This window comes from Ochlerotatus camptorhynchus, unplaced genomic scaffold (assembly GCF_037179485.1).
Source record: "Ochlerotatus camptorhynchus isolate MF236.1 unplaced genomic scaffold, CSIRO-AGI_Acam_v1.1 ptg000044l, whole genome shotgun sequence".
Classification (NCBI taxonomy): domain Eukaryota; kingdom Metazoa; phylum Arthropoda; class Insecta; order Diptera; family Culicidae; genus Ochlerotatus; species Ochlerotatus camptorhynchus.
In genome coordinates, this window is record NW_027040535.1 from 252,458 (window position 1) to 279,417 (window position 26,960).

At 42.1% G+C, this 26,960-nt stretch overlaps 1 pseudogene; it reads right to left on the reverse strand.

The window, feature by feature from the left end:
- Window positions 1-21,954: 21,954 nt before the first annotated feature.
- LOC135714400 (pineapple eye protein-like) lies at window positions 21,955-23,822 on the reverse strand (annotated as a pseudogene).
- Window positions 23,823-26,960: the final 3,138 nt, after the last annotated feature.

The following is a 26,960-nucleotide window of genomic DNA, read 5'->3' on the forward strand; positions in this document are numbered from 1 at the left end:
CACCGAAAAGGGTCACACCTTCCTTGGCAGACGAGCCAATTGCGAAAGTTGAAATGGACCAAGCGAGCGGCACTAAGGAAATTCACCAAGTATCGTACGTTGTCGCTGAAACATCATTACGTTAGGCTCAATCATGAGTTCAAGCGAGTTAGCCATCGATGCTATTTGCGATATCAACGTGGGATTCAGAGTAAACTAAAGTCACACCCGAAGTCCTTCTGGAATTTTGTTAACGAGCAGCGCAAAGAGTCTGGCCTACCATCGTCAATGATGTTCAACGAGGAGTTGCTTCCACCTCCCAGGAGATCTGTCGCTTGTTTTCAGACAAGTTTGCCAGCGTATTCTCTGATGCGATATTAACCGACGACCACGTTACCCTAGCAGCTAGTAATGTACCACTCTCCGGTCAAGCGTTGGGTGCAATTTACATCGACGTCGAGATGATTTCCACTGCCGCACAACAACTTAAGTCGTCCTTCAACCCAGGACCCGATGGTGTCCCATCAGTATTTCTGAAGAAGCATATCACCAGCTTGCTGACACCGTTGCAGCATCTATTCCGCATGTCCATCTCGAGTGGTATATTTCCATCTTGTTTGAAATTTGCACATATGTTTCCTGTTCACAAAAAGGGAAACAAACGGGACGTGGATAATTACCGTGGAATCACATCGTTGAGCTCAGTTTCGAAGTTATTCGAGTTAGTCATCATGGATCCCCTGCTCTCTCATTGTAAGCAGTATCTAAGTAGTGATCAACACGGCTTCGTTTCCGGTCGTTCTACTACCACTAATCTACTTTGTCTGACATCGTATGTCACGGAAAGCATGACAGGACGGGCTCAAACAGACGTAATTTACACCGACTTGTCGGCTGCATTCGATAAACTGAACCATGCAATTGCGATTGCTATGTTAGATAGAATCGGGGTAAATGGCAACCTCCTGCGATGGTTTCGCTCTTATCCCAGCTGATGGTAACCGTTGGTGAATGTCAGTCTGCTACTTACCCAGCCACGTCAGGGATACCTCAAGGAAGTCACCTAGGCCCGTTGATTTTCCTGTTGTACTTTAACGACGTGAATCTGGTCATCGAAGGCTCTCGTCTATCGTATGCAGATGATCTTAAAATCTATATCCGGATCCGTTCTATCGATGACTGTCTTTTCCTCCAATGTCAGCTCAAAGCGTTTGCTAACTGGTCAAGTTGCCCGAATGGAGGTCAACCCCGCGAAGTGTTCAGTTATCACCTTCACTCCCAAGAAGGAACCGATCATGTTCAATTATGTACTTCAGGAAACAACTATCAGTCGTGTCAACCACGTAAAAGACCTGGGAGTTATTGTAGATTCCCAGTTAAAGTATAAGCAACACATCTCGCGTCAAGATCTTTGGGATTCATTTTCAGGATTGCAAAGAATTTTTCCGATATATATTGTCTCAAATCGCTATACTGTTCCCTGGAGCGGTCCACCCTGGAATATTGCTCTACAGTATGGAACCCAAACTATAACAATGGTGCTGAAAGAGTTGAGTCCGTTCAGCGTCGAGTTCTTCGATTTGCTCTGAGGAAGCTGCCTTGGAGAAACCCTTTTCGTCTACCCAGTTATGAAAGTCGATGTCAACTGATTGATATGGAGCTTCTACGTACTCGGAGAGACACTTCGCGGGCCCTGCTCATCGGGGGGGGGGTAGAATTGATTGTTCTACAATCCTGGAGAAGATCGACGAGAACGTCCAACCCCGAGCGCTGCGAAATAACGCTATGTTAAGATTGCCTCAGCATCGCACTAACTATAGCATGAACGGTGCTATAGACGGCCTGCAACGTGTGTTCAATCGAGTTTCTTCAGTGTTCAATTTCAACCTGACACGAGAGATGCTACGCCGGCGCTTTTCCCGTATTTTCTCTGACGCAGTAAACCGTTGAATGACCATGTTTTTCATTGTATTGTGTATTTTAGTAAGCTGGACTATGTATTTTAATGTTATTCACTTAAAAATCATTGGGGCTACACTCAGTCTGTTGATGTAAACTAATAAATAAACTAAAAAAAAATCAATTTTTCCCCGAATTACTAATCCTTCTCAATTTCTAGGATAGCTCTATTGAGAAAAATTCCTGTTGAATACTTTCGAGAGTTTTTAAAGTGATTTCTAGGTGTAATCCATGGGGATTTTGATTAAATTTATGGGATCACTGCAATAGAATTCCAAAGGAATTCCGAGAATAACTCCATGGAAATATCGAAAGAATACGTTCCGAATATTGAGGAGAATTCCAAGAGAATTTTCAGGAAAATTATTTGGGGAATTCCTACGTAAGATTACTCACCTACTTTGAAAATTATTTAGAATTTGAAGAGAATTGCAGAGTGAATTCAAAGAGTATTCTGCAGAGAATTTCAACTGCATTAAGGCCTGTACTCGAAAAAAATGCACCAGACAAAAGCAGTGGCGTCGCCCTAACCTCAATCTACCTGTTCAACAACTCTCAAAACGTAAACAAACAAAACAATATTGGTTTCAATGGATACAAATCAGTGAAATTAGAAGACCCTATGCCTTTTGAAACTGATTTGAATGTAAACATGACCTTAAATAACGTTTTCAAAGTTGTTGAACAGGTAAAAAGTGAGGTTACGCGACGCCACTGGACAAAAGTGTTCGCCAAAAATTTAGTTTAAGTCAGATTTTCTTGAAACGTTCAGGTAATGAACTAATACATATGGATTATGTTTCGGCATAATTACTTTCTTCAATTTCCTTTCCATCGCTGAAAGCCCGCACCTTTCCCTTAAGACCCCTCATTAAATTTTGTGCAATGGTGGAGCCGACCTTTTTGGTCACTTTCATCCATTCTTTCTTCAACTCCAGCTCGTTCTTAAACACCTTAGACGATTTTCGAACTTTGGCCTTCATTATGGCCCAAAATCTTTCCACCGGACGAATCACTGGTGAATTTGGGGGGTTGGCGGTTTTTGGTATAAAAACAATGTTATTGTCTCTGTACCAGTCCAACGTCGATCGCGCGTAATGGCATGATGCCAGGTCCGGCCAAAATAATGTCTCGCCTCCGTGGGATCGCAGGATAGGCAATAGACGCTGCTGGAGGCACTCGGTGCGGTAAATTTCGCTGTTGATGGTACCCATTGTGATGTACGGTTTACTCAGTTTACCGCATTGGCATATGGTCTGCCAGAGCAAGTATTTTTGACGAATGTGTCCACTTTCTTCCTCCTTATGTCTTTCGGAACATCAAACCGTTATTTGGCAACGTAGAAGTCGAGCCCCGGTATCTGCTTTGCGTCTGCCTTGATGTAGGTTTCGTCATCCATAACCACACACATCGGTTTCGTTAACCACTCTCGACACCTTCCGGGCCTTCACAGGGTCAGCTGTCTTCGATTTTCTTCCACTTCCAGCCCGCCGCTCGGTCATCTGAGACTCTTTAAACGATTTTACCACCCGAGACACAGTTGTATGGGTGATTTCCAGTTGTCTTCCGATCCATCTCATGGTCGCAGTCGGATTTTCTATGACGGCGCGCAAAATTCTCCGACGATTTTCTTCTTGTTTCGATGACATCTCAATAACCACTGAACCGATTGGTATGAAATTTTGCACATGTAAACAATTCACTCCAAACTAGTTATACCCAGACTTTCATCAATTTTCACCCACGGATAAAAAAGTTACACACGGATAAAAATAGTGCATTTTTTTCCAGTACAAGCCTTATGATGCAAATGAAAATATCAGAGAGTGTTCTAATTCTGAGATGATTCTAAGACGATGAAGTCCTGGAAAAACTTGAAAAACTCAGGGAATTCTCTTTACCAAATAAGTAGACACCCTGCCGTGCGAACCGGGAATTGGATTGGAACCTTACAGTATTCCGTTGTACTTATATCAATCGAATTCTGTTGATATACATTTTTAGTCTAAATTAGAAATGTTCCAGAGTCTGGCACAGGAATATTTTTGATAATTATAGAACGTTAAAAAATTTTCATGTCACAAATTGCAGAAAATGTCTACATTTCTCACGTCCATAGAGGATTTTTCTCACATAGGGGAAATGGATGTAATGTCGGCCTAAAGCCCCTAATTTAGGCCCATACATAAATTCGACAATCGACTAAATTTTCAATAGAGACCAAAAATATCCATTAGTACCGTCCCAATGACGTGTTCATCTAGATACAATTGATAAATAGCAGATTTTTAGCGATGGGCCCAATCTTAGATCCATAGGCCAACATTAGAGCCATTTCCTCTATCTTGTTGTTAAACTTATCTGAAATTTGTACCACCATTATCTAACTGTTTTCTAAGACCAGGATTTTTAAATTTGCTCTCAATCAAAATCCCAGAATATAAAGAATTTTTGTTAATCCTGGATCTTAAATTTCTTAGTGTTTGAATTTGCTATTTTTTTTTAAGAATTTCATCTCTTCATATCTTGGTTATTTTTTCACGGATTTGCTTAGGATCTTTCAAAATTACTTTTAATTTCAGGATTTCTCTCAATAAGCTTATGATTCTGTCCGGTATTCTATAGAAATTTTCTCCTTAACAGTCTCGGAATTCTGTGCAGAACACTTTAGGAGTTCCTTCGAGAAAACTCTTGAGATTTACTCTTAATTTATCTTCGTATTCTAAATAATTCTCGCGATAATTTGTATAATTTAGAATTCGCTTGGAATATGCCTCGACTTCTTGATATGCGATTTAGAATTAAGAATAATGCATTCTTCCAAAATTTCCTTGGATTTCACCTCAGAATGCATCTCAAATGCCTCAGAATGCAAGCAAATTTCTTGGAATTACCTTGGAATTCTCTTGAAACTCTCCATAGACTTCTCTCGGATTTTTGTGTTCAGAGTTTTACCCAAAATAGCATATTTTTTTTTATCATTTAAACAACATTTTCTTTAAAAACCTGAAAATCTTCAGTTGAAGTCCTGGAAAAACCTGGACTAGCAGTTAAGTCGCCAAAGTCACGAGTTCAAATTTCATCTCCGTACAAGTCACGACTACAATAACTACCTATAATCGAAGACAACAAATCAAGAAGACTGGAAACTTTGCCAGAATCCTAGCGACAGATACAATGGCGCTGCGCTTGAGTGAAGGTGGAAGCAACGCATAAACAAATGAGCAAATACACAAACCCTTCTTCTGAGGATGTAGTCTTAGCTATCAAATTCGTTCGAAGCATTTACCTTTAAGCGACAGATGACGCGATTGTACCTGTCTCATAGCGTTCGTATGAGAAAATGGAAGAGTTGCCAGTCTTCTTGATTTGTTGTCTTCGCTATAATACAAAATAAAGCCTGGAAGAGAATTTTATGTGGCAAAATGAGAAGACACCCTGCCGTTGATAGCTTCCGCTGATAGATAATGATTTGCGATGAATTTACGGTAGAAATCAGTGTTTACGTTTGCAACTTAGGTCCTTATGAAAATGTGCTGCCGAATTTTTAAGTGGTTTTTTTTGGCGGTTAGTTATAAAGATTAACGGTTAGTTATAATGTTAGTTATATAGGCTTTCAGTCTAGCATAGAGGTAACTCTAAGACTAATAGGTCCCAAAGAAACGTACTCAACTTTTTGGCTCAGCTCTGGTACTATCTTCGGTCCCAAGCTAATCGATGCACCCCTCGAAACATAGGAAAATCCACGAACCCCTCATTTTATCTATCACACTTTCATAGCTAACCAAAACAAACATAGTCTAGTACTAGGATTTCGACTAGAATGGGGTACGCTAATTGATTAAATTTGCCAATAGGCTAGTCAAGTAGTGAGCCAATTAACGCTCCGAACACTTGCAATGTTTGAAAAATAATAGCTCAGCCATTTATTCACGAATCACGAATTTCAAATCTACTGACGTCATTTGAAAATTCATACTTTTTTTTTTTTTAATTTTTCTTTATTATAGAGATTTTTAGCCATATGGCTAGTTCATCTCTTATCACTTTTTTTTTTTTTAATAATCCATTTATTTGTCAAGGCTCAAATGCGTTAGCTTTGCGGAGCCGAATATTTTTTACATTATTGTGTGTGAATATAATTTTCTTACAACTAATGTTAGTAGAACGGGGGCCGATTACTCGCGGTTTACTCGAGATTAGGGATTACATTTATTGATCATTTGGAGGGAGGACAAGGGAAAGCATTTTGAACTAATTTAAAACTTAAACGTAAAGGATGACTAAAACACAAAACACTAAACACATAAATCAACAGCTTTAAGAAAGTCGTAAATAAGCTTCATAAAGTCGATATCACGGCAAGCCAAGACGTCTCTAATTGGCTTAAAGGGTTGTTTTCCTCGGACCCTAAGGGAATCACACAGAACGGATCTCGCCTCACAATGCAAGGAGCAGGACCAAACAACATGCTCGATGTCGTGATAACCGTTTCCACAGGTACATAAGTTGCTGTCGGCGAGCGTAATACGGAAGAGGTGGGCGTTTAACGAACAGTGATTGGACATGAGCCTGGACATTACACGAATAAAATCACGACTCATATCCAACCCTTTGAACCAGGGTTTGATCGACACCTGTGGGACAATAGAATGTAGCCATCTTCCCAGATCACCATCATTCCACTTTTGTTGCCAGTTGGCGAGGACTTGCTGACGAGAGATCGTGAAAAATTCGTGGTAGGCGATTTGTCGCTCGTAAATATCGCCTTCCATAGCGCCCACCTTGGCCAGCGAGTCCGCTTTCTCATTGCCCGGGATAGAGCAATGAGAAGGGACCCATACCAAGGTGATGACATGTGAGCTGTTTGATAAAGCACTCAATGACGATCGTATTTCCTGGAGGAAATACGCCGAGTGCTTCATCGGCCTCATTGAACGCATAGCCTCCAGGGAGCTTAGGCTATCCGTAAAAATGAAATAATGGTCAGGTGGAAGTGAGGCAATACGCTCTAACGTGTACGATATAGCTGCTAGTTCAGCAACGTATACCGAACACGGCTTTTGAAGCTTGTATGAAGCGCTATGAAGATCGTGGAATACTCCAAAACCAGTGGACGCATTTATCACCGACCCATCTGTGAAAAATCTCTTCTCGGTGGGGACGTGGCGGTATTTGTTCGCAAAAATAGTTGGGACAATCAGGGCACGGTGAGGCTCTGGAATTCCTTGAATCTCCTGCCTCATTGTGAGATCGAATCTCACGGAAGAACCACTGAAATGATGGGAGACAGCGCGATTGGGGTTGAACGAGGAGGGGCCGATGTCCAGAGTCATGTACTCGTAGTACAAGCTCATGAATCGTGTTTGAGGATTCCGCTCTAGCAGCTTCTCAAAGTTTTCGATCACCAGCGGGTTCATGACTTCACAGCGGATGAGGAACCGGAACGATAAATCCGCAAAACGATTTGTTAAGGGGAGGACGCCCGCAAGAACTTCAAGACTCATGGTATGCGTCGATTGCATACAACCTAGCGCGATTCGAATGCAACGATATTGAATCCTTTGGAGCTTCAATATGTGCGTCCCCGCCGCCGATTGAAAGCAAAAGCTACCGTACTCCAAAATCGAGAGAATGGTGGTCTTGTAGAGTCTTATCAGATCTTCCGGATGGGCTCCCCATGAAGTGCCGGTAATGGAACGAAGGAAATTGATTCGCTGTTGGCATCTCTGCCTCAGATACGCTATGTGTTTTCCCCAAGTGCACTTGGAATCGAACCAGACACCTAAATACTTAAACGACATGCTGTGAGTGATTGTTTTACCCATAAGTTGAAGCTGAAACTGTGCTGGATAAAGCTTCCTAGAAAAAACAACCATCTCTGTTTTCTCCGGAGAGAATTCGATACCCAGATTCATTGCCCAAGTAGACATCTTATCCAAGGTATCTTGCAATGGTCCTTGCAGGTCCGGTGCTGTTGGTCCAACCATGGAAACCACGCCGTCATCTGCAAGCTGCCTTAGCGTGCAATTTTCGGCCAGACATTCATCAATGTCTTTGACATAGAAGTTGTACAGGAGGGGACTTAAACATGAGCCTTGTGGAAGACCCATGTAGCTGATTCGTGCAATTTCCGTGTTGCCATGAGAGAAGCTCATTCGTTTCTCGGACAACAAATTAAACAGGAAATTGTTGATAATCGGAGAAAGCCCACTCGCATGGAGTTTTTCCGAAAGGATGTCGATGCAAATAGAATCAAACGCCCCTTTAATGTCCAAGAAAACTGAACCCATCTGCTGTTTTTCAGCATAGGCTAATTGGATTTCAGTTGAAAGCAACGCAAGGCAGTCGTTCGTCCCTTTGCCCCTACGGAATCCAAATTGCGTATCTGAGAGTAAGCCATTCACCTCGACCCACTTGTCCAGACGAAGAAGAATCATTTTTTCTAACAGCTTCCGAATACACGACAGCATCGCGATGGGACGGTACGAATTATGATCCGAAGCGGGTTTACCGGGCTTCTGGATGGCGATAACTCTCACTTGTCTCCAATCATCCGGAACAACGTTGAGCTCAAGGAATCGATTGAACAAGTTCAACAATCGCCTCTTTGTGACTTCTGGGAGGTTCTTGAGCAGGTTGAACTTGATTCGATCAATTCCCGGAGCTGAGTTATTGCATGAAAGAAGAGCAATTGAGAATTCTACCATCGAAAACGGGGAGTCCATGTCATCGTTTTCCAGCGGCGGATCGCGAGTGTTGCATCGGACCGGAACCGAATCGGGACAAACCTTACGCGCGAAGTCGAAAATCCACTTGTTAGAGTACTCCTTGCCCTCGTTGACCGACGATGCCGCGTTACGCATTCTCCTGCCGACATTCCAGAGTGTTCGCATGGAAGTCTCTCGCGATAGCCCTTCGACGAACCGACGCCAGTAACCGCGTTTTTTGGCCCTGACCAAGCTCTTAAACTTTTCCTCTAGCTCTAGTGGGAGGACGTTTGCGAATGGTAGTGCCAGGAACAGGCTTCGTTTGTGCTTGAAGCGCGCAATCCACTATGAGCCGCGATAGGAAGGAGTACTCATCCAACGGAGAGAGAACGTCGACCGATTCTGAACCGTCACGGACCGCGTTCGCGTATTCTTCCCAATTCAAGAGCCACATGTGAAAAGGGCATACAAGCTTTTTGTAAACAAACCTTTGTAGGCCCTTTTCTCGCCAACCGACGGTCGCCCACGCAAACCAGCAATACCATCGGGAAGAGGAAAGTGTCCCGTGCCCGGTGATGTTAAAGGTTTGCGTTCGTGTCATATGGGTGGCGAGAAAAGGGCATAATAAGGTTTGTTTACATAAAGCTTGTATGCCCTTTTCACATGTTGTTCTGGAATTGATGTTTCTCGTGAGATCGTACGCGATGTTGATTGGACACTGTGAAGATGAACCGTTGGAAATCGAAATTTTGATGGGCAAATGATCACTACCATAGGGGTCTTGGATTACCTCCCACATGCAATCCAATGATAGTGAGTTCGAACAGAGTGACAAGTCTAGTCTGCTCTCTCTTGCTGGAGGTTTGGCTATTCGAGTTACTTCACCGGTGTTTAGAATGGTCATATTGAAATCGTCGCATAGGTCATAGATGATGGTTGAGCGGTTGTCATCGTACAGCTCTCCCCAGCCTGTACCGTGGGAATTAAAATCCCCTAAGATCAACCGCGGCTCAGGTAGCACTGAGCAGATGTCAGATAGCGCTCGCCGAGAAACAGCCGTTCTCGGAGGGATGTATAACGAGGTAATACTGAAGGTTTTACCTCTAATATTCACCTGACATGCGACAATTTCAATACCTGACACTGGAGGAAGGTCGATTCTGTAGAATGAGTGTTGTTTGTTGACCCCTAGGAGCACCCCACCGTACGAATCTGCACGATCGAGACGGATAATGTTGTAGTCGTGAAGAGAAAGGTTAACATCTGGAGAGAGCCATGTTTCGCAGAGAGCAAACGCATCGCAGTGTATGTTATGCAGTAAAAATTTGAATATGTCTAGTTTTGGTAAAATGCTTCTACAATTCCATTGAAGGAGAGATACCGTATCATTTTTTGGAAAATTATCCATCGAAGGATACGAATGAAGCAAGGAGGGGCCACTTGGAAGCAAATTGCTTCAGAAAAGGTTTCACGATTGGAAGCATCATGTTAATGATGCTCCGAAGAGGGTCAGTGATGTTGAACAGATCGAGAATGCTGTCCACAATTCCAGAAAGCGTGAACATGGCGTTCTGCTGTTCTGGTTGCAAAACTGGGACATCTGGGGTTTTAGATGTTCCCGGAAGCCCCGGAAATTCTTTGTCATAATCGACAGGCTTAAAACCCGGTGGATTGGGTTTCGGTTTATTTCCGTGACCTCTTGATTTATCCAAGTGGGCTTGGGAGTCAGTTTTTTTAGTTTTCTGCGAGTCATTCTTGGATCGCTTCCTTGAAGGACCTTTGAAAACAAAAGGACTTCCGTCATTGCCCTCTGAGTCAGTGTCGTCCTCGTCAACTGGGAGAAGATTGAACGGATTATTGTTTTCTTTTTCCGGAGTGATTTTGGGAGGAGGATTGAAAGTCTTCAAGATCTCCGCAAAGGAACGCTGAGCGCGCGCCTTCAGAGACCGTTCAAGTTTTTTTCCTTGCTGTTTATACTTCGGGCAATCTGCGAGAGGATGCGGAGGTGCCAAACAATAAACACATTTAGGAGGAGCACCACAAGCACCCTCCGCATGCTTCTCGCCGCACTGATCGCATCGTGGCTTGTTGCCGCAGAAGGCGGCGGTGTGGCCTAATTGTTTGCACTTGGTGCAGTTCATCACCCTTGGTATAAACAACCGCACAGGAAGTCGAACCCTCCCAATTCGGACGTAATCTGGCAGAGTCGATCCGGAGAAAGTCACTCGAAACGAGTCAGTCAGCGAATAGATTTTTTTTGTCCCGTCGAGGGATGCTGACTGCATTTGGGTGCAGTCAAGAATCTTGACTTCTGGAAGAACGGGGTTCTTGAAGACACCAACCCCCCTCTTCAAGAAGTCATCGCAGGTTAAACTAGCTTCGGTGACCACTCCTTCGATTTCCACGTCACGACTGGGAATGTAAACGCGGTACTCTAACGTAAAAAGCTCGCAGGCAACAATCTCATTCGCCTGCTTGCGGTTACCAACAGTGACGCGCAGTTTGTCTGGCCTCACCTTCAAAATGTCGGTCACTGACGAGAAACGTTTGAATAGATCTTTTTCGATCTGGTTAACGTTAAGCGGTTTTTGTTTGGGTCGGAAAAAAACAACCCATGGGCCTGTCGAGGCGTCTGGGTATGACTTATGGCGTGGGGCAGTTTTTGTTTTCTTGGCGGGGTTAGGCGGAGTAGGGGGAGACGGTTTTGGCGGTGTGGGGGGAGAGGGATTAGGTGGGGTAGGGGGAAACGGGTTTGGTGGTGCGGGGGGTGACGGTGCTGGTGGCAGAGATGCCAGATCTACGGAAATCTCCGTAGATCTACGGATTTTACAATTTTTTACGGAAATACGGATCCGTAGGCAAAATCTACGGAATTCGGTACAGTTTCTACGGATTTTTTCTTCAGTATCCGTCTCCCTTCAGAATCGAATTTTACAATCTAGAGTATAATCTGATTCTGAAGGGAAAGAAGTATAAAGTAATATACCACCGTTTTCTTGCTCACTTATCCGCTTTTTGATAGAATTGGCGTTGACGGCGACTCTGTAGCTTTTATCTCCTATGAAATATCCGGTAAGCAAACGTCAGACTGTGCGTGAAACTCTTCACTCCGGAGAAAGTTCCCATAACATACTGTAAATCTTTGCTGGAAGAGAAAAATTTTCGACGGTGCCGTGTGAAGGCGAATCAAAGTCGTGTCGGTCGACCGTAGTCGACACATTTTCTGTGATAATCGACTGCCTTTGCTTCCGACACTTGCAAAACAAGCTTTCAAGTAACAGTACCAATGTCGATGTGCGGTATAAGAGGTGAGGAGAAAGGGAACTAGTGGACTCTTTCATTCTGACGGTGTTCTTATGCAACAGCAGACGTGACGTCACGTCTGTTGCTGCATAAGAAGACGCGAGAACGAAAGAGTCCACTAGTTTCCTTTCTCCTCACCTCTTTTACCGCACATCGTACCAATGTTATACGACAGGCCCTGTCATACGACACTGTCATCGAAGGCCGTAACGAATGTATGTATTTGTGTTTTTCTCATAATAAGAGCTGCTGATGTGTGCTTGTCTGAATTCTGAAAATAGCAAGCAACGATGTCCTAGTTATAAAATTTCTGATCAGAAATGGTTTAATTGACACCAAATTAAGGAATTAGAACGAAATCACATGTGTCATATGAAAGTTATTTGATAATTTTCTTTTTGCTCGAATGTTGTTCTAGGAAACTACGGTTAAAACGTGGCTTTCTTATTAGATTAGGACACCACTATACCGCCGCTACGGGATCGCAATTGATCAGATCGCCATAGATGGTCTTGAAATCCCTGCAGTGGATCCTCACATTGAGCGGCAAACCATTGCCGTGGATAATGAGACAGAATTGCTGCTTGGGCAACAGGAAACGCTCCTTTGGAATAAGAACAAATGCCTGGAGATCACACCCGCGCAAAACAGGGTTCATCTGTTATTAATATATGACGAGCACGGCGAAGAGATAGCTTTTCCTGCCATATGTTTTGACCATCTACGGAAATTCAAGCCAGGGATTCGGATGACATATTTCATGATGGTATCCAGTGAAACTCGTCGTCAAGACAGGCGTGTGGGCAAACCACAACATTCGTTGTACATGAAAATGAAAGTTCTACGCCTTAGAGTTTCCGAAGGCTTGCAATGCACTTTTGAGCGAAATCTATCCTTCCTCAAATCAATACCGAATTTAGTACAGTATTGGTAACAAAGGAAGATAAATTTGTTCACCATGAGCGACAATTGGGAAAGCCTACGAAGTTCCTCACACTTAGTGCAAATGAGATGAAGTGGCCCCATTTGTTGAATCTCCTACATTGTCAGGACACAATGGCAATGACTTAACAGATCCTATCCAGGAATTGACTGCACTACAAAGAGCAACTCTGGTCAATGATGATCCAGTCACGTTCTGTGTGTACTTCAACAAGCTGGTTGATACGATTGAGTTTTAAGCACCTTGGAAGTTCTCACGCACACATCTTGCTATGGCTGAACAAGGATCCCCGGGAAGCAATCAGTGAAAGTATGCCAAAAACTACAGGTGCAACAGTATCATGGTATTCATGCCCTTTTCAGGGCCACCAAGCTTTTCCGAAAGAGTTAAATTTCTGAACATGTCCCAACTAAAATTCATATCAAAGCTTCTTTTCAGGGCAATCATAGTCATACTAAAGAGTATAAACAGAGAGAACCCTGCTTAAATTCCTATTCCTACACAAAACACAAGTCCTGCTGTAGTTAACAAATAACATTTATTAAATAAGACCACGTAGTCCGACGTCACCATTGTGTACAACCCCAGAGGGCTGTCGCTAGTAGTTTTTCAAAAGTATTTTCATCGATTTATCATGTAACGTAAAATATCACCATAGAACTAAAAAAAAAATATCTCCTTCGGCTAAAAACAATCCGTAGAAATCCGTAGATTTGTATAAGTCTACGGAATTGCATAGAAAACAATCTGGCATCTCTGGCTGGTGGTGTTGGTGGCGATGGATTAGGCGGGGTAGGAGGAGATGGGGTAGGCGGTACGGGCTCCGGTGCTCGTTTTCGCCTGGGCCGCTTCGGGATGGTTCCGGTGTACTTCTTCACCGTGGCTGACGTTTCCACGTCGGACAGTTCGTCTTCAGTGGGAAGGGCAGGAAGGGTATTCCCCCCGCCATCACTATTACCATCCATTGCGGGGCAACTGCCACCGCAATAGATACAAAACAACTACACACAGGGACAAGAGAAAAAGAAGAAGAAGAAGAAAATATTTGCGTGGGATGGGAGAAAGGGGAAACTAAAACAAAGGGGCAATAAATAAAACTTATTCGCTACTTAACTACACCGGCACAAAGTGTGTGTGTGGAAACGCTGTTATCACGTGGTGCGTTGGTGTTGGTCCACGCTGCTATCCGGTGGTGATGGTTGGTGTTGGTGGGTCGGCAAGCTGGTGATACGACACGCTTCACTATCACTTGCACACCCTCGCGACGGCGTGAAAAAATGATGGACTTGACGACGCCGTTAACTCCGGTGATGGATTACCGGGATGAATTAAAGCTGGATGGTAACTCCAAGGGGCTCGGCCGATGGAATTCCACTTCCTCTGTTGGACACTGGTCACTTGGGGCACCCAATGGGGGGTGAAAAAAACCGCTCGGGCGGAAAAAACACCGAAAAAAACTAGATGCCGCGCAACTGAAACCGGGACGTTGTTAACCGACTGAATGCTCAACTAGGAATGATCTCTTATCACTTCATACTTTAAAGTTTTATACAGTATCAATAGATTTCAAACCTGTCGATACATTGCTGAGCAGTGATTTTTCAAACATTGTCAATGTGCCGTTACACATTTTACCGGAGGCATCGTGTTCTTACTTACTTACTTAAGGGTCCTGTGCACCACCAGCGGTGCAAAGGGCCAACGTGAAAGACTTGCATCCTGGGCGGTTGCTGGCTTTTGCCTTGACCTGGGCCCAGGTCAGATTCCTATCGACTTGCTTAATTTCCTTATTGAGGCTCCGCCGCCATGAGCCCCTGGGTCTGCCTCTGCTGCGATGTCCTGCCGGATTCCAATCCAGCGCTTGCTTGCAAATTTCGTTTCCGCCCCGTCGAAGTGTGTGGCCGACCCACCTCCACTTTCGCTCTCGAATTTGTGTTGCTATCGGCTTCTGATGACATCGACGATGGAGCTCGGCATTCGAGATCCAGTTGTGAGGCCACCAGGCACGAATTATATACCGCAGGCATCGGTTGATGAAGACCTGCAGCTTTTGAGTGTTCTCCGCTGATACACACCACGTCTCGCTGGCGTATAACAACACAGATTTAACGTTCGAGTTGAAAATTCGGATTTTGGTGCGTTGACTTATCTGGTTGGATCTCCATACGTTTCGTAAACTCGCAAAGGCAGCCCTAGCCTTCTTGATTCGTGCACCTATGTCGCTCTTGGTCCCGCCGTCCAACGCTATTTGGCTGCCAAGATATTGGAAACTTTCGACCTTCTCCACTGCTTGCCCCGCTACCGTAAAGTTGGAAGGGTTGCCCGTGTTGATATCCAACGATTTGGTCTTGTTGACGTTGATGGTGAGACCCGCCGCAGAGGAGCGTTCGGCTAGGTCATGAGCTTACTCTGCATATCAGAGCGCCGTTGTGCTAGTAGAGCAACATCATCAACCAAATCGAAGTCCTTGAGATGCTCCATGGTGATAGGCTGCCAAAACAGCCCACGGTTCGGTACACGGTCAATTGCACCTACCATGATCTCGTCGATTACGATGAGAAACAGTAGCGGTGATAGTATACATCCTTGTCTCACACCAGCGACTACCCGGATAGGGTCGGACAAGGCTCCGTTATGCAGAACTCTGCACGTGAAAGCCTCATACTGCGCTTCGATGAGGTTGACGCTTTTATCCTGGACTCCCTTGCGTCTCAGGGCGCCCCACAGATTCTCGTGATTGAGACGGTCGAAAGCTTGTTCGTAGTCAATGAATACCAAATAAAGGGACTCTTGGAATTCATTGACCTGCTCCAGGATGATGCGGAGCGTGACAATATGTTCCACACAAGATCTTCCGGCACGGAATCCTGCCTGCTGCCGTCGGAGAGTCGCGTCGATCTTCTCCTGCATCCGATTCAGGATAACTTTGCACAGAACTTTGAGAACAATACACAGTAACATGATGCCTCGCCAATTGTCGCACACAGTCAGATCCCCCTTCTTTGGGACCTTCACTAAGATGCCCTGCATCCAGTCGGCCGGAAAAATCGCGGTGTCCCAGATATTACAGAATAGTTGATGCAACATTTGTGCAGATAGCATGGGGTCAGCTTCGAGCATCTCTGCTGATATGCGATCGACCCCTGGAGCCTTGTTGGATTTCATGCTTCGGATAGCTGCTCGGAATTGACGCGAGTGATGCGCCGCACCCTAGGCGGATCATGCCGAGATGTTGATGGCTGGTTGGCCGTCGAAACTTGAAGTAGTTGTTCGAAGTGCTCAAACCAGCGTTTCAGCTGGTCAATGGGTTGGTAAGCAATTGTCCAGTCGTGTCCTTCACTGGCATCCTCGGGTTCATCCTTGCTCCACTCAGGTGTCGTGAGATATCGTAGAGGAGGCGTATATCGCCAGTGTTTGCGGCTTTCTCCCCTTCGTCGGCCAGGGAGTTCACCCACGCTCGCTTGTCCCGTCTGCAAGAGCGCTTGACTTCCTTCTCTAGGCATCGTGTTCGGAGTGTTAAAAATCGTTAGTTTCCACCGGTTGGTATAAGGCTTCTTGATTGTTAATCCAAAAAAGAAAAGGCGAATGAAAATCCGTTTTGCGGGGCTTGTTTTTGTTAATTCATGCTCGTTTCCATTGAAATTTCAATCATTTTCATACATTTCATCTTGAGTTCAGTAATGCAAACAATGTATTAAATGTGTCCATAAATCAATTGTATAATAGGTATTTCCAATAAAATTAATTGTCTAATTTTCTCCATCTCTCTTTGCAGAATTTAAGTAATATTTTATGGTGCGCTGTGAGACTTCTAAAATCTTACAAATATTCATTTGTTTTATTCTAAAGTCACATCCTACTGTCGGTATAGCGAGCGTCGAAATCGTCGAGAAAGAAAACCTGAAGTGAAACTAAAGAACACAAGAGTGGGTAGACATAAATTGAACAATACCTACTAACTTAATAGAACGAAGGGGGTTAAATATTTCGTACAATAAGTGTAAGTTATTTAAAAGCATCCTTATGATTTTACCATCGCGATGATCTTCAACTATTTCGCGTAATAGCTACGGATTTTGTTGTCATGCTTCCTATGTTTAATGTGTACTATTTTGTCTTAAAAGCTCATTTGTTGCTAATTGGTTATAACAAATTTTTCTAAAAGACAAATTAAGGTTAGGAAATTGGACACTGAAACAAAATTGTAGTACTAGTAGTGGCGGTGAACAAACCGCTTGTAGCAAAAATGTCAATGACATTTTCTGACATTATTTACCTGAATGTTTGTTTGAATAACTAACGGGGGACAGTTGGTAAGAACCTTATTTATAGGAATGATTGTCGTAGTACATACCATTAAATGAGTGTATAAAATAAATGCAAATAAAAAAACAAAATGGAAATACTTTTAAAAATATACAAAGGCAGGTAATCCTACTAATGGAAGCAAGCCAAGTGACACAAATCTAGAAAAGAAGTGCAAACGAGCATAAGGTTACCACCAACAAGTTAAACAAAGTTGACGAAGCGAGAGGGTTCCGTGCTTTTTTTTAGGAGTTTAAATATAATTCTACAAATTTATGATAATAATTCATTCACTACGCGAAAATACACTCAATCGACTAGATTTTCATACTTGTAAAGCAAATCATGTTCTCTCCTAGAAAGGATATCATTAATCGATAATCTTATACACTATTTTGAGGAACTCGGTGAAACCAAATGAACCTACTATAACATCGTTGGTTGTGTCCCCTCGAGAAAATAACAGAAATCTTCCCGATACCAGAAGCAAAGGAAAGCATTATAGTGCTACTAGCAAACCTTCGTCCTTCCTATTCTGACGGCACCAGCAGAAGAAAGTATTCCCAATCTGTATTATCCTGTGTGCTAGTAAATTGTTCTTTTGAATTTCACTCGCCGATCACAATCAATTCTAGAGGCTATTGAGATTGTCAAGAAAAGATATACCAAGAATCAAATAAACAATTTGAGTAGTTTTTAACAATTGGTTATTAGCACCTAGCAGCGCAATGTAAACACATGTGCAGAAAAACCCGCGCCCAGAGATAAGATTCTTCCGCTTCGACTACGAAAGGCAGCACACCCAAATAGTTTTCAGTAGAAGAACCCCGCAACGAACGTATCCTAGCCATGCCGGGGGAGGGGGTTAGTGTTATAATTTCGTGTTTTTTTATAATTATATTTCTCATGTAGTTTAGAACACTGTGAAGCAAAACTTTGTCCTAATAAGGCTTGTGTTCAAAAGTTGTGTTTTGCTGCTACTCTCTCCATAAACAAGTCTTCGCCATTAACGTATAAGCAATCGTTTCCAGTTTCACAAACTCCGCCGTACACCGGTTTTATATTTGAACAAAGTCTCTCACTACCGAATTTTTCCCGATCTTCTTTTCACCCGATTTTTCCGCTCTGGTTCAATCACTTACAAAACTATTAAACATGTTCTTCTTTCGACACACCTATACACACACACACACACACACACACACACACATCTTGTTAAGGATACTTGGTAACAAATGACAAATTCTCTTGTTAGAAATGTAAGCTAGTAAACAAATGGAGGAACATAAATAAGTTAAAATCAGTAAAAAATAAACAACCAAGCTATTTTGGAAACCTGTAATATTATATTGAAAAAAAAAACAAACAAGTAAATTTACACACGCAAAACACGCGATTGCAATTTTCAACAGAATGGTATACCATGAAAAGAGAAACAGTAGTGAACAATATAAAACCAATGCAGGCAAACTATAACTGAATTCAGATAACTACCCGCACTCATACTTCTACACAGAAACACACACACACAAATGTCATCCCAAAAATAGCAAAAGGAACGGAAATCCAGCAAACATAAAAAAACAAAACAAAAACAATAAAAAAACAGAAACACAAACACTCTCCCTGTCAAGAGTCCTAATATGAGTGAATAGGTATTAATTTGTACATATAGTTTGATAGAAAGGACATCAGAAAACAATAAGAAAAATCCAAATAAAAGGTAATAATACAAACAAACTGGATAAAAGTGACATGACATGGTTGGCAGAGTGAGGCTTTCTTGTCTAAAACGTTCCGAAATTTCCGGTTTTTGTTTTGTAACCTTCATTTAGAGTAAGATTAGGCTTTCAAATGCGGGTACGATCTTCAATAAATCCAGCCAGTTCATTTGCTTTGCTGGCGAGGTGTACATTGTCGGAAGAACGTTCCAGGCGATGGCGGAGCAGTACAGCAAGCTGAAACGTGAAGCTACTAAAATGGATGAGAAAAACGATCAGCTCCAAAAAGCCAAACAAACAAAGTTGAGTTGTAGGACTTGAGAAAATGGGAATATTTCGGTCTTGTACAAATTTTCGATATTCGTTAGCATTGAAATGACGACATCCGTTTTTTTAAATATGCAAGATGCAAGAAGAGCTTACAAAGTTTGTGTTTTACACGTATGAAAGCTGTAAATTTTATCAATTATCACTCACTCACTGACTCAGCACTAATAAAATTGCTGATTATGACTCTTAGATAGCAACATTTACAGGTTTTATGCGTCAAACACATACTTTGCAACCGCTTCTTGCAAAACATAGTATCATTTTTTATTTCATTATTCCGAAAAATATGTTTTTAATCGAGAACGTCGCATCTAAATCGCAATTCTAGATGCTCGAAAATTTCACACTAGTGAATCAATCTACGAAAAATCTTCTTTCGTTTCTCGCATCTACTTGCATCGTACATTGTAGGAAATCTTCAGAATCGTCTTCAATCTTCTTTCTATCTACTCAGTGTGCAAAACAAAATCTTTTTGCATCGTAGATAGAGTCACCCCCCTCGTTTAAAATCGAAAAGAGCATTTGCAACCTTGCTTGAAATATCTTAAAAATTTCCTGATCATTTCCCATGAATTTTGTTTGAATCATGCTAAAATGTACTTTTACATATTTTCCTGATCTCTTTTTAAATTCTTAAACAACCGGAATTCAATGAAGTAAAATTTTAATGCATTTAGTTAAAAAACGAAGTCAGATTGGATTAGATTAGATATCTTTATTAAAGAGACTTTCAGTCGTGGGCTGGTTCGTGTCTGAAAACCTTAGAAAGAGGTTTCCCTAGTTAGAAAGGTTGGGAGTTCCAGAAGGGAACTCCCCAAATTACAGAGTTTGCTGTAGGGAGTCTCAAAAAAAAAGGGTGAAGCCCCAGAGGGGGGTCCCCTTAATACAGAGTGGTTCTTTTGCAGAGTATGAAAAGTTTGTTTGCTGTCAAAGTTGCAGTCATCTTGGTGCCTAGTAGTTTTCCTTAATCGCGTCCTTCTGTCAGATATTCGAGAGTTGTTGCTGTAATTTGATTGGCATGTTATACGTACGTGTTGTATATTCATGTTTCAAATCGTGGTCATTGTGGGTAGCGGAAGTCATTGTGATGTTTTGTGAAAGATCTTGTTTCGTTGCGGTCAAGCAGCGTAATTTTTGGAAATAAAGTGAATCAATTGGAGTTGCGGTGGTCAGGGTTTAAGGTGAGGACATTAGATTCGGTGAAAGAGGCCAGCCTCACAAAGGAAGCCCATCAGTGCCGCAGTCTTGGCCGGGTCGTCGCTGAGTGCTTCTCTGATGCTGCCTGACATGTAGTAGCATTCACGGGACCCTCATATTGTGGGCAGTGGCTGATAACTATGGTCACTATATTCATAGTCTGGCTGAGACAATGACGGGAGCCAATCGAGCATGACTGTTTTTTTTTTATGGAACAAAAATTAAATCATTTCAGGTGGCAATTCATCAATCATCGTTTTTCGCGAAGACCATCGACTTCGCTAATGTTAAGTAGATGGTCCCTTGAATATCGAGTAAGTGAGTTGACTGTACATGCAATACAAACACAAAATGCGTATGTGTTGTTGTTGTTTGTTTTTGGCCTTATCGACTATAGTCGACTATCGATAGTCGCTATATTTATAGTCTAAAGAAGAGAATCTCGGGAACCAATTGAGCTGTCAAATAACGGAACCAATCGAGCATATAACGATCAACAACAGAAAAGATCAGATCAGCTTTTGTGAACAAAACTTCGGAAACCCTTTTGTCGTGACTCAAGGCTCGACTACGCAAACCAACTTTATCATAGGTTTGCGGAAAGTTTCCCCTATCCGACGATGTTGTTAATTTGCGTTCGGTTGGCCAGGAAAGAACTCCAAGTTTTGTTTATAAAAGTAGATAGTAACTTCGCTTTTTGATAGCTCGAAATTCTGTCCGCCGGACTATAAATATATCGACTATAGTATGGACCGTATGGACTAAAGAGCCTGAATTTATAAAGAGATGACATCTTATGCATTTGACAGGTCTTCTGCTCGATTGGAATGACTTTTCCTATGACTTTGACAGACAATCGATTGTTCCCTTGGCTTTGGCAAAACCTTGAGGTAGTTTAATTAGGCTACCAGGTCCCAGGGCTGATCTGGATCTTTGCCACATTGGAAAGATGCACACTAGTGTTGCCAGATCAGTGTTGATGCTTACCAAAAGCAAAGATAAATACTAAGATGAAACCACAAACGAAGTTACAGACGACTTTCTCCGAAGAAATGAATTAAAATAATGTGGTTCTCTGTAATAGAATTTTAGTCCACCTTCCACCCCTCACCGCCAGGTTCGCTAGTATTTTTGTTTTGAATTAATTCAAGTTGGTTTTGTGTACAATGATCTGGCAACTCGTGTCCTTGCTCGTGTTGACGGGGTGCTGTTTTCTCACTCATCGAAGGAAATTTTGATTAGAGTGAGAAAGTAAGGAACAGTCAGCGCGGGAGCCGTGTGCGTTACTATAGGTGCGGCAGAAGGAATGTAGTCGACTCTGTCGTTCTCACGGTGTTCTTACGCATGATCCAACGTTTCGTCACACTAGATTATGCATAAGAACGTCGTGATAATGCAAGTGCTGGCTTGTTTCCTTCTGCCTCACCAATCACATTGATCACAGCACATACGATTCTCCGTCGGTTCGTGGTGCATTGTGCATTCTTTGTGTCATACCACCAGTCCAAACACTAGAAGTTTTGGAAGGTTCTCCCTCAGTACCTGTAAGCAGTGTGATACCAGCTGACATTCGCATGGGTAGAGAAATCCGGAACATTTTCTCGCTTTTGAGCATCAACGTCAACCCGGTCTCGAATCGCATTTCCGCTTGAGGTGGCATCGTTGGCAGTAATCTATTGCGCCGTGGGAAAGACCTGCTTAGTGCACTAGTGCTGGAAAATTCTGCAAGTTCGTCATTAAAATTAAATCAACTTTTCTTCGCTGTAACGTACTCCGGATCAGACTCGCTGGTGGAACGTTTTCGTGGGACGGTTTTCGACCCAAAAAGCTTCAGTTTGAACTGCTTTCCAAAAGATTTCTGGGCAGGCGTCTTGGGACGCACGATCTCCACCGAGGCATCCGTTAGCGTGTTCGTGTCGGAGCGGATGACCTGTTTGATCGGCTGCAATTCTACCATCGATTTTCGGCCCTGCTTTTTGTTTAACTTCACACGATAGTTGAAATCGAACACGGTCGACGATCCGGCGGAGGATGCTTCGTCTTCATTCTCCGAAGAAGTCAACGATTTGATCTTTTCCGAGCTGAGCTTCTCGAGCCTTACGACCGGTTTGACTCGAAGTAATTTTTCGACGGAAGTTCCTCGTGGCAGTGGAATCTTCTTGACCAGTTCCTCCAGACTGATTTCTTCGCTTCGAAGAAACGAACGAGGAAGAACTAGATGAAGACGTGGACAGCCGTCATTTCGACTTTGGTTTCTTTCGTGTAGAAACCAGATCGGAATCGCTGTCGTCACTGTCTATTGCGGTTCGTCTTTTCTGAGATTTGCGTTTGGTCGTCAATGCAACTGACTCTTCAGAATCTGAATCATCCGATTCAATCTGACGTCTGCCACTAGATCGGCCCCTAGAACTCCCCTCTCTGCTATCGTTACCGGCTTCCCCCATCTTGCTGCTTCCACTCTTCGGGAAGCCTCGGCTAGCTTCAAAACCGCTTCCGGCGTCTTTCGGACAATCGGACTACAAAAGGTGAAAACATAGTTCTTCGAGGGAACCTCCATGCACTGATCTTGGCGACAAGTCGAACCGCACGTTGCACAAAGGATCAGATCCCAACGCTTGCAATCGTCGTAATCTCGCCCATACCGACAGCGACACTCTCCAGCGTCACACTCCGAAGGACGTTCCAACTGATCGTTGAATACATTCGGTTCCAGCTCCCACGAGGCATCCCTCGAACAATTAAAATAAAATATTCAGTATTCAAATACCGATTCACCCACCTCCGCCGCTTCGCTTAATTTTCCGGAATATAAATGCCACGCTGATGGATCTGCAGACTAAAGTCGTCCTTGTTGCACAAAGGGCAATTGAAAAAGTACCTCGCCGATTGGGCAAACTGTGCCACGTAGCTCCGATGGAACCAGCCATTCTGACAGCACGGGTCACGAATCGATTCCAGCTTCCTGTACGGTCCCATATCATCGTAGCAAATCCCACAGGCTTCGGTCTCGGAGTGTTTCACCTTATCCACCAGCGCTACGTGCTTATCGCACCACGACTGGAACGTTTCCACGTAATGCGACAGGCACTCATTCTGCATCCCACAAAGCGTATGGAATGAACGGAAGCACTTCTTCGCGCAACACCAAACGTTTGCATATCGTTCCTTGCAGATGTAACACTTTTGTCCTCGGATACGAGCTTCCTCATTTCTGATGTCCTCCTCCATGAATCCGAAGATTCCCTCCTCGTCTTCAGGTAACAAGGTACGCGTAGCAGGTATAATGACTAGTTTTGCCACGTCTAGTAGCCCGGTCCAGAATAGAGCATCGCACCATCGTACCGCAATCATGCTCAAACGCGTGACATACAGCATCTTTAGCCGAAATAAATAATAAATTGAACAAAATACATACCGAGTATGGCCACCCGAAAAAAAAAATAATTATAAAAAATAACGAAATTACAATGATTTTTACGGTTGAATTTCGAGCACATTATAAATTTATTGTTAAATTATTGGACGGGTGAAAAAATAAATTTCGTTTTAAAAGATACAATTCTCAATGAAAATTAATTTGATGAGATCAAATTTGTTCGAGAAAAATCAGTTTTTTTATTGTTAAGATGCTTAACAACCCCCCTTTTTTACTGTACATTTCTCATATACCATGATTTTCGTTTTGATTTTATGATAATCAACAAAAATCTCCATTCAAAATCATTGTATTTTTATTGGATTTTTTTACGGGCGGGTCCTGTTTGGCGTCCAACAACGATATCTTCTCGGTCGCGAATGACCATGGCTTTGGTTAGGAGCACCGACTGATGAAATCTTTAGCAACAATTGCCGCCAAAAAGCGCGAGTCATTGACAGCTCAACATCGTTTATTTGGAAGCAAATGTTAACCCGATGTGTTTACTCCTAATCATTTTGGCCTAAGGTCTTTCATTATACAAAAGAAGTGCAGATAACAATAGAGATTGCTAAAGTATGATTGTGTCAGTGATTTGTTTTCATCGGGAAATTTTTTCGCTATGAAGTTTTTTTTCCTGATGAAAACATTTTGCGTATACGTATACGTGACGTAGTGTGCGTACGATAAACGTCAGCAATCTCTATGTAGAGTCGGTGTATAATGAGTCACGCCAAGAGTGAAGCCAAGTCTACCTATTGAACTGTCAAAGCGGCTACCTATCGTGCAAAGTAAATAAACATTACGATGCTATGAAAGGTTCACGAAAGGTATTGCAATAAAATATAAAATATAATCGAAGAAATGAGCATAAACACGCAGCACGCGTTAAATTGTCATGGGATACGCTCGGTAATGATTAGTAATGAGAATTTCTACTATTTTTTGTTAAGATAATTTGACAAAATCACTGATATAATGATTTACTACAGCCGCAGTATTTTTTCTCTCGCTAGAAGTCATTTGAAGTTGTTGTAGAAGTCCTCTGTTGCCAAGTGAAAAGAATTGGAATCTTTCGAAAACCGTGATGCGAGTTCAACTGTTTTTCTCTTGGCGTGACTCATTATACACCGACTCTATCTCTATGAACACAACATAGTGACATGCAGTTTGACAACAGGCTCTCCCTTTCTATTTTCGTTAGAGAAAAAGAGATAACAGGCGGTGCCCCAATAGCATCAACTACTTTAAGCTAGTACATATGAGTAGATAGTGTTGCCGTGAGGTACACTCGAAAATTTCAAATGTAAGTGCGTCAAACCAAATTTCGAGCCGCTCCGTCTGTCACTTCGTTTGTGGTTCAAGTTCGGTCAGAAACTTGTGTAAAATAAGTGGGAACGTCGCCGTTACGTGGTGTTAGCATCTCCTGATTTTCTCTATAAATTTTCCACTTTCGACCAATTTGGCGCTAGTATCGATAAATTTTCTGTTGAAAATTGCCACTTGGCGCTACTAGCACTTAGTGTCTACACAGCAAAAATAGTTGTTGAATATTACATCGAAACTGCTGCAACCAGGTCAATCCATCGGTTGTGTAATATCACATTGTACGATGTACATCGATTTTGCAAACAAAATTACATCCATTGATGTAATATTGTAACTGCTTTTTGCTATTACATCATTATTTCATACATCAGCTTGAATTACGTTGATCGATATTACATTTTTTTTTACTGTGTAGTGTAATTTGTGCAACACCAGCGCCATCATGTTGTCAAAGAGGGTTTTTAAGTGGGGAAGTCGCCGTTAGTGGTGCTTAAGTCGAATAGGAATCTTTACACAAGTTTTTAGAGAAATTTTGTTCGAGCCTCAACGTCTGTTCTCTGTGCTATTACATCGTTATTTCATACATCAGCTTGAATTACGTTGATCGATATTACATTTGTTTTGCTGTGTACTTCATAAAATAAATATGATTGAATCAACAATAAATCTCTTTTAAAAACAAACATATTTTGTTGATGAACCAGCTACCAAATTTGACAGCTTACGTCATAACCATCATGAAAGCTCTTGTAAATTCGAAAAGATTTTCTTTTTGATTTAATAATCCATGGGTTTTAAGGAACAACAATACTGGATTGTTGAAACAATTATAATTTCTATTTGCAGCCAAAACAAAATGAAATTCTTATTGATTTTACGTCAAATATTATTACGTTTAAAATATTTTTTCCTGCGTGCATACAAAAAAAAAATTAAGATCCATACAAAAAATGTGACAAAGGGGGGAGGGGTGTTGAAAATGGGCCAAATTTGGGTGACATAATTAATGGACCATCCCTATATACAACGCACCCCCTGGGCAGAACGCACCAGCTGACTTTCATTTGTGTTTTTCATGGTTTTTTACGTAGCTTTTTTGTTGTCTTATCAAGCAGCACTTCTAGCATAGCATCTGAACTCAAAATCCTGCATGATAAATCCTAGAACTGGATTAAAAATTCCAAGAAAAACTCAAAATAAAATGAAAAAGTGCGTCTTACTCCGGGGGTGCGTTATGTACTGTTCTCCCCTACATCATTATTTCATACATCAGCTTGAATTACATTGATCGATATTACATTTTTTTTGCTATGTACACAGAAAAAAAAGTTGTTGAATATTACATCCAAACAGCTGCACAGAGATCATTCCGCCGGTTTATATTACACATGTACGATGTGCATCAATTTTCGAACAAAATTACGTCCATTGATGTAATATCCCTAATAAAAATTGTATGGTTAATTTGCTTAACGACGTGTTCTGGGTATCATCCAAACCATTTGTGAAATAGTTCAATGATTTGGGTTATCGTTCGTTTATGGTTATTTTTTATTAGGGATTGTATCTGCTTTTTGCTATTACATCATTATTTCATACATCATGTTTAATTACGTTGATCGATATTACATTTTTTTTTGCTGTGTAATAAATAAATAAATGAAAGCAAATTAGATGTATGTATTTGTATCACATACAATGATAGAAGAGCAATAGTTCATATCGCTTAACTCGATTTGTTTACATTTTTACTTAGGACCTTTTGAAAA